Here is a 9449-nt window from a genome sequence, read left to right as displayed (position 1 = left end):
TTATAATAGGAAATGTCAGAGTCCCAGCTCTAACAGTCTGAAGGACTCTTAGAATATAGAAGATCAGAGGTGGGAAAAAAATCTTAGAACATGGAATGTCAGAGCTGGGAGGGAACCTTAGAACATGGAAGGTCAGAGCTGGGAACCTTAGAACAGAGGCTCTAAGAACATAGAAGTTTAAGGTCAGAGAGATCCGGATTGATAGCTAACAGAACTCCTAAGTCCTGACCTTTATTACAATGTACACTGGTAGTTTTTGTTTTTCTCTCACTTTCACTAGTGAATCTCTTCCTCTTTTTCCAATGAGACCCTACCTTGAAACAAAGAATAAGACAAAAGGGAAGACATAGAAAAGCACCAGACTTTTGGATAAATTTCAGGGAGCTCTGTGGATTTGGATGGGGGTAAAAAAAAAAAAAAAACAGCTTTATTTTTTTACTAACCTTTATCTGAAATTTAGCAGTTCCTTTAATAAAGGGAACAGAGTTCTACGAAGGGGTCCAGAGACCTCACCAGACCGATGGCCGGAGGAGTCCAGGACACAAAAAAGTGAAGAACTCCTGTTTTGGCCCAATCCCCTCATTTTGCAGATGGGGAAACTGAGGTCCAGAGAAGGGGTCTACACCTGTTATTGGCAGAAAGCAGGAGCACACTTTCCCTCACCTGTGATACTCCTTTGATGGGCACATAAACACCCCCTGCTCCAACCTGAGTTCCTTTCCTGTGTGGCCCTGGAAGGTGCTTGGGTAAAGACACCTCCCTTCTCCTTCACCTCCCTGCATCCCACAGTTCATCAGCCCTCAGGGAAAAAGAAACCCTTCCATTACTTACCATTATCCCTCAGTGAGTGTCTCCTGCTGAACCCCAATAAAATCCTTTGAAGTCCCAGAATGCCCCCTACACAGCAGGTTCTCAGCACGAGCTGCCTCCAGCTAGGGAGGTAGACAGAGGGAGAGGCTTGCCTCGGGTCCCCCAACAAGTTAGCCAGGTGCACCTCAGGCTGCTCCTAGCCACTATTATCCTCCTCCCAGGCCTGGGCTTCCACCCTCTGAGTGTTTAACTGCATCTAAAACACAGGGTGGGAAAAATGATGGACTGTCCTCATCAGCTCCAAGGAAGCAAGGTCAGGAGCAGAGAGGAAGGAGGGGGTCCAAGGGCGACCTGGGTGGTCCAGGAGGAAGAACGGAGGTCACAGCCAGAGACCTTGGATTCTGCCATTTCCCAGAGTGTGCCCTCAAGCACTACAGAGACCTTGCTGTGCCTCAGTTTCCTCATCTGTAAATTAAAGGCCTTTCTCTCAATTTTTAGAGGAGAATTAGTAATAGTAATGCTAAAAAAAAAAAAAAAAAAAAAGGGTTTATGTGTTACTATAAAATGCCCAGAAGAAAAATAAAGGAAACATAAACAAGCTTTGGAAATTAGAACTTATTATAGTTCTCTATATATAGATAATTTTTTTTTTTGGCAAGCTAGACTAGGTGACCTCCAAAATGTCTTCTAGCTCTAAATCTATGATTCTATGGAAAAAGGATAATTTTAAATCTCTTAAATTTAATTTTTTTCTTATATACATAAAATAAAATCAAGAATAAAAGGAATGCATAAATTGGGGAAAAAAACTTTCATGGATGGTCTCTCAGATAGGATGTGAATGGGTAAGAATATTGCTGTGGTACAGGAAATGATGAGCCAGCTGAATAGAAAAACATGGAAAAACTCAGACTTAGGAAGGAAGAAGCTATCCTAGAGAAACAGATGGTAGGAGGAATTACACATACATATGTCTGTCTATATATTTATATATGCTTATAGAGATCTATGTATATGTATATATGTATAATTTCCTATATTTATGTGTGTGTGTGTGTGTGTGTGTGTGTGTGTGTGTGTGTGTGTGTTTGTGTGTCCATGCTTAAATGAAGCCTTCTTTAGACTGGAGAAGGGAGGGAAGAGTATACTTATTTTTTTAAGGGAAGAGTTCACAGTAGAGAACAAAAAAAATCAACAAGGAAGCTTTGAAAATTATGTGTAGTATTTATTATATAAGTTTTCTTGAAATGGAAATTTATCATTTTATATTGGATCTTTCCTTCTGATCTGCTATATACATGGCAATGTTTTTCTTTTCTCATTTTCAATAATTTTTTTTTTCCAGTTTCACATAAGGATAGTTTTAACATTCTTTTTTTTTATTATAGTTTTTTATTTACAAGACATATGCATGGATAATTTTTCAGCTTTGACCCTTGCAAAACCTTCTGTTCCAACTTTTCCCCTCCTTCCCCAGATGGCAGGTAGTCCCATACATGTTAAATATGTTTGTTTGTTTGTTTGTTTTTCTGAGGCTGGGGTTAAGTGACTTGCCCAGGGTCACTCAGCTAGTAAGTGTTAAGTGTCTGAGACCAGATTTGAACTCGGGTCCTTCTGAATTCAAGGCTGGTGCTCTTTCCACTGCACCACCTAGCTGCCCGCTATGTTAAATATGTTGAAGTATATGTTTAATATTCATTTTTATAAGATTTTTAAATGTCAAATTCTTTTTTCATTTTGTATTTAGGATGGAAATCCTATTCCCAACTGAAATCATAACTATGAATGTGAATGGCACGAACACTCCCATAAAACAAAAGCAGATAGCAGAGTGGATTAAAAACCAGAATCCTATAATATGTTGTTTGCAAAAGAGGAATCAGGTAAGATGGCTTAAAGTTTTTTCCTGGCTAATTCTTTGGGAAAGTCAAGAATCACTAGTCAACCTTTGAGTGGGAAGAATCTGAATCTTTCTATACCAGTTTGCTGAAGGGAGGGCCCAAGCCATTAGGCACAGGAACACGTCTTTCTGTGAGTTTTCCCTCTTGAAGTGACAATTTCTAAAGCATTAGCACCTTGGTCATATTTTTCATCATTCTTAAAGTGATTCCATACTTTCAACTGAATATCCAAGATCATGATTTTGCTTCTTCCTTCCCCACTACTAATGAAAGCACAAAAACTTAGAGCCAAGAGAACTTAAAGATTCATAGGATAATCAATAGAGAAAGAAGGGAAATTAGCCAATTTCTCCTTATAGATGAGAAACATTACAGATCTGGAGTCACTGGTACTAATGAAGACTCTGAACCCAGATTGCCTTTACTACAAGCCCTATGCCCAATCCATTATACCAGGGGTACCAACCTTGAGTTCATGAACTTAAAAAAAATTAGATATTCTGATAACTGTACTTCAATATTATTAGTTTCCTTTACAAGCCTATTTTTTTTTAATGATTTTGAAGAATCAATGGGTTTCTTTTCTTCTTCTTCTTCTTCTTCTTTTTTTTTTTTTTTTTTGTGCTGAAGCAATTGAGGTTAAGTGACTTGCCCAGGGTCACATAGCCAGGAAGTATCTGAGATCAGATTTGAACTCAGGTCTTCCTGACTTCAGGGCTAGTGCTCTATCTGTTGAGCCACCTAGCTGTCCAATAAGTTTCACCAAGTGTGACACATATAAAAATGGAATTTAAGAGAAAAAACATTCATAAAATGTATTTACTATGTGCTAGAGGCAGTTGGATGGTGCAGTGGATAGAGGTCCTGGAGTCAAAACACCTGAATTTAAACATAGCCTTTGACACTTACTAGCTAGATGACCCTGGGCAGCCAAATTCACACTGTTTGCCTCAGTTTCCTCAACTGTAAAATGAGCTAGAAAAGGAACTGGTAAATCATTCGAGTATCTTTGCTGAGAAAACCCCAGATGGGGATAGGAAGAGCCAGACATGATTGAACAAAATAACTTAAGTGCCCAGATGGCAGCAGAGCCCCAGATCTCAGCAAAGTACAGACATAAGGGACCACTTGTCTCTGGCCCTCAAGCTGGGAATGTATTTTATATTTTATATTGTTATATTTATATTTTAAAATACAATAATACTTTGTTTAAAATGTAAAAACCATTCTTAGCTTACTGACCATATAAAAATCTAAGTCCTTTCTCAAGTGCAATAGACTCAAAGCTCTAATGTTACTCAAATAATCCTCCTGAAAAGTAGAAAAAAAAAAGAAGTGAAAAACTATGATGGAAGAAGAGGAGGAGGAAGCTGACCTTCAGATAGGGAGGCTCTGAGGAAGAGTGTGGGAAGAAGATTGTGGATCCAAAATTAGATGACTTGGGATCTCTCCATGTGATGCTGGACAAGGTCTTTGGTTTCCTCCTCTGTAAAATTGGGGTATTGGACCAGGCAGCCTCTGGGGTCCCTTCCAGCTCTAATTCTATCATGTGAGACTGAGCTCTAAATGTGGAGTCCAGAGACCTGGATTCAGATCTTTACTTGGCCCTCATGAGGTGGAGGAAGTCACCTCCCTTGCTCTCAGGGATGCACTGGAAGTTTTGGGAAGGTGGAGTTTCTGGCAGACCAAGAATTAGACTCATAGATTGGAGGCCTGAGTTATCTTCCAAGCCTTTACACTGTGTGGCTGACTCCCTGAGCCTCAGTTTTCACATCTGTGAAATGGGAATGATAAGCCCGGCACTAGCTTCATTTATCAGAAAATATTCCAGACCATGGAGACTGAACGGGGATCACAAGACAGTATTTTCACTTTTTTATTGTTTGCTTGCTTTTATTCCCCTTCTTTCTCATTTTTTCCTTTTTTGATTTTTCATGTGCAGCATGATAAATGTGGAAATATATATAGAAGAATTACACATGTTCAACCTATATTGGATTACTTACTGTCTGGAGCAGGGGTGGAGGGAAGGGTGGGAAACAAATTTGGAATATGAGGTTTTGCAGGGATGAATGTTGAAAATTATCTTTGCATATATTTTGAAAATAAAAAGCTATTATTAAAAAAAAATACTCTAAACTGTCATGTGCTCTGGAATTGTGAGTGGTTATTCCTGTCCAACCTCCTGGGAAAATCTTTAGGGATTTGGCCAGGAAACCCTGCCCCTTTCCCCTCCTTTAGAAAATGACTCTGGGCCAAAACTGGGGGCCCTAGGACAGCTGAGGTGACAGTGGCTCTTGGTTTATCAACGTGCCGGGACAGGAAACTGTTACAAGCCGAGGTGTTCAAGAAGGGCCCTTGGTCAGAGTGAGGAATAATTTAGCACATTGAAATGGGTGCATTTATTTTTTTAATTCAAGGCCTTTGAGAGGCAAGGAAACTGAATCTTTGCCTACCTCCCCACCCCCCGGAGCTCTCAAGGTTCCCTCCGTCATTTTTCAGAGGACAAAACTGGGGCTTCAGTGGCCAAGTGGCTTGCCCCATGCAGAACAGATGGCAAAGCTGGGACTTTATCCTAGGCCTTCCTCCTCCCCCGATGCATGTTCTCCCTGAAGGACCCTTCCCCTAGGAGCGGCTCTGGTGATTGACTCTAGCTCAGCTTCCCCTCCTTCACAACTGGATTCCCCATCCCCTGCCTGGCTTCTTTCCCCTCTCTCAGTAGAATGCAAGCTCTCTGAGGGCAGACGTTGGCTTGTATCTGTAACTCCAGCACCTAGGACAGGGACTGGCTCTTCCTAAGTCCTTAATAAAAATGATGCTTTTATTCTCTTTTGTTCGTCCCAAACAATCCTACCCAATCCTTTGAAAGATGTCTTTCCCCATCCCTCTAAGACCATGGCAGGAGGTTTGCCAGGAAGGGCACGGCTGTCCTGGCACACGGGCGAGCTTCTACCCATGAAGTCAGCCATCTACTTGGCCAGTGGAGAGCTCTACCTCAAGGCTGGTTCGTGACCTTGGCCATCACCTGTCACCTTTCGGCCTCAGCTTCTCATCCCTGGCATCCAGGGCCTCCAAATCTGGCCCCCATTCCTCCAAACCAGACCACCCCCTCCCCACTTTTCCTCTCTAATCTTTGTCCCCTCCCTAGGGAACTCTACCGAGTTCCTTCCTATTTAGAGGTCACCTCCCCAACAAATGTAACCTTCTCTGCAGCCAGTTTCCTTTATCTCTGTGTTCCTGGCATACAGTGGCACAAGACCGGTGTTTAATAAATGCTTATTGACTGATTAATTAACTGATTATCTACTCTGACCCTATAAGGAAATGGATATCTACATTGCCCCGGCAATGGCGAAATCACAAATGAAATCCAAGTCCTGATTCCAGGCGCAGCAAGGATTCTCCCTCCCCGCCATGACATGATGTTTAGTACCATCCTCTCCATTTCACTGACAATAATAACAATTGCTGGGGCAGCTGGGTGGCACAGTGGATAGAGCACCAGACTTGAGTTCAGGAGGACCCGAGTTCAAATGTGGTCTCAGACACTTACACTTCCTAGCTGTGTGACCCTGGGCAAGTCACTTAACCCCAGCCTCAGGAAAAAAAAAATAACAATTGCCACTTATATTTGTACAACACGAACTTTGAAAGTATTTTATGGCCTTATATTATTCATTCTCCTATGAGGGAAACTGAGACCCACTGAGATTAAGCCCAAGGTCATACAACCGGTGAACATGAGAATGGAAACAGTCTCTTCCAGCTTCAATATCAATGATTTTTCAGCTAACTCAAGCTGTTGGTTTACTTTTTCCTCCTTCCCAACCCGCCATGCACAGTGAGGACATTCTGGCGGACTTTTTCTAGGGAGGGGGCACATCTGCAATCTCACGGGGATAGGTTAGGCAGCTAGCACAGGGCAGCTGCTGGCTTTATGCCCGGACCTTCGGCCCGCCCCTCGAGGCTGACCTTCCTTCCCAGCTCTTTTCTGTATCCAGAACTCCTGAAAAAAATAAAAAATAATTCATAAAACGAGGAAACACTAAATTCTAGTCAGAGGTTAGTGGGGGGGGAAAAGGTAATTTTAAAATTCCCATCCAAGATTGGCAACTTCCTGGAAAGTCCTCCTCAGGCTAAGAGGCCTGCTTAGGCTCTCTCCAGCCCCTAATCAGGGATCTATACAGAATAATAATAGGCTGAACTGGCAGTGGCTGGACTCTGATAGTGATCTCTAAACTGGTACAGAGTAACAGCAGGAGGGTGTGAGGATCAACTGTGGCAGACTTAGCTCTTCTCTGCAACCCAGTGACCCAACACAGTCTCGATAGACTTGGGATGGAAAATCCCAATCCCTGTCCAGAGAAAGAACTATGGAGACTGAATGTGAAAGGAAACATTATTTTCACTTTTTTTCGTTTGCTATTTCTTTCCCTCGTTTTTTTTTTCCTTTTGTTTTGATTTTTCTTGCACAACATGACAAATATGGAAATGTTTTTTTAATCCTTTGTTTTTTTTCCCTTTCGTTCTAATTTTCCTTGCACAACATGACAAATATGGAAAAATTTTTTAATAATAGCTTTTTACTTTCAAAATACGGGCAAATATAGTTTTAAACATTTTTTTTTCTTTTTTTGAGGCTGGGGTTAAGTGACTTCTCCAGGGTCCCGCAGCTAGGAAGTGTTAAGTGTCTGAGATCAGATTTGAACTCGGGTCCTCCTGAATTCAGGGCTGGTGCTCTATCCACTGCGCCACCTAGCGGTCCCAGATAGTTTTAAACATTAATTCTTGCAAAACCTGTATTCCAAATTTTTCTCCCTCTCTCCCTTTCTGCCACAGCAAGTAATCCAGTTTTTGTTAAACGGCTACAATTGGTCTATACATGGTCTAAATATGATTAAGAAAATTGCACATTTTTAATGTATCTGCTGTCTGGGAGGGAGAAAAAATTTGGAATTCAAAAGCTTAAAAAAATTGTGGAAAACTATCTTTACATTAAGTGGGGAAACTATTATTGAGGGGAAAAAAATGATCTCTAAAGAAAAATAACAAAACTTATCTTAGGAAAGATACTGTGTCCCACTTCCAGGTGAGGGATCAGAGAGCAAGCCAGTGACTCAGCTCAGGGCAGGGACATTTGGGGGCGGAATGGTGAGGGGATGGGGCAGGTGAGTTTTGAAGGTGGAACCAGAGAGGAGGAAACGTTCCATTTGAAGAGAGCAGGTGACAAAACAACAGGAAGTGAACCTCCCTTCACCTTCCAGGGGTTTGTAAAGAGCAGAGCATAGGATTACTGAGTAAATCAGTGAATACGCATTTATTAAGTGCCTACTGTGTGCTGGGCTAAGCACTGGGATGTGAAGGCAAAAGGCAGGAGGCAACCAGAAGTGAACCTCCCTTCACCTTCCAGAGGCTTGTAAAGAGCAGAGTCTTGCTGGAAGGGCCTCAGAGACCCTCTAATCCAGCCTTTCCACTTCACAAAAAAGGAAACGGAGACCCCTGTGCTCCGTCCTCCTCCCCCCCCCCAGCTTGGAGAGTTTCAGTGCCCACCCTTCCACCCCAGCTTGATCTTCAGTGATCTCTGGAGCTATTCAGAGTTGTTTTTCTGCCTCTTCTCAGTTTTATTCCTGCCAAACTGGCCCTAGCTCTGCCTTCCATCTCCCACCTCCAGGTCTTGGTAAAAACCGTGCCCCCAGTCCTGGAAAGTGCCCCCTCTTGGCTTCAGCTCCCACAAAGGCTCACCGTGGGTGAGGCCTTTGATTTCTCAGGGTAAATGCTGGCTCCCGCGCGCAGCCAGTCACCGCAGGGCTCTGGCAGGCAGCCCCGGGCGGCCCCAGCCCTGCTTCGGCCTTGATCTTCCGGGACATCAGCCCCCTGCTCTCCTGTAGGCTTAAGTAAGGCTCGCTGGTCAGCCTGTCCTCATTGCCCCAGCCCACCAGCAGCTTCCTCCCCTGGAAAGCGGGGCGTTTATGGGAAAAGCACTGTGGCACTCGGGGGTGCTTCCTCAATGGGGGTTCTCCCCGACCCCTCTGCACACCAGACAGGGCCCGGCAGGGGGAGGCGCCAGGCCCTGTGCATCTGGACCCTGTCCCTGAGGCGGGCTGGGGCCTGGGCCTAACCCAGCTGCCCAGCTCCTGCCACCCTCAGAGACTAGAAGTCCTGAATCATCCCTGCTTCTGATATCTCCTGGCTTGCCTCGGGTGCCCACAACTGGGCCAAGTCTCCAGCCTGCTTCCTGCCCCTACAAACATAATGGGGGCTGTCCCTGGCAGGAGGACTGCAATATCCCTGCTCCCTGCGGGACAGGCTCGGTGCCCAGCCTTCTCCAGCCTGTGCCAGGCGGAGTTGAGCAGAGCCTGCCCCCTCCGACACAAGGCAGTGCCAAGGAACCTTTCCCAGGCCTCTGGCAGCTGGCCCCAGGCCCAGCCCTCTGGGCACAATCCCCCGCAGCCCGGGCACTGCCACTGGTCTTCTACAGAGGAAGGCTGAGAACGCAAATGGGCCAAAGCTACTTTTCTGGGTGAAAAGAGATCTCATCTGCAAATTCTGTTGTCCCAGCACAATTTTTGTAGGAATTAGGGGGCACCAGATGCCATGGGGGTTTCCAGCTGTGGGGTACACCAGGAACATGCAGGGCCTAAAGTCAGGAAAGCCCAATGCCAAATTCCACCTTAAAAACATCTGGGCTGTGTGACCGTGGGTTGGTAATTTAACTGCTGTCTACCTCAGTTTCCCCCA

Source organism: Sminthopsis crassicaudata, chromosome 5 (genome assembly GCF_048593235.1).
Source record: "Sminthopsis crassicaudata isolate SCR6 chromosome 5, ASM4859323v1, whole genome shotgun sequence".
In the NCBI taxonomy this organism is placed as follows: Eukaryota; Metazoa; Chordata; class Mammalia; order Dasyuromorphia; family Dasyuridae; genus Sminthopsis; species Sminthopsis crassicaudata.
The sequence above is the reverse complement of the archived record's forward strand: the minus strand, read 5'-3'. Positions refer to the sequence as shown.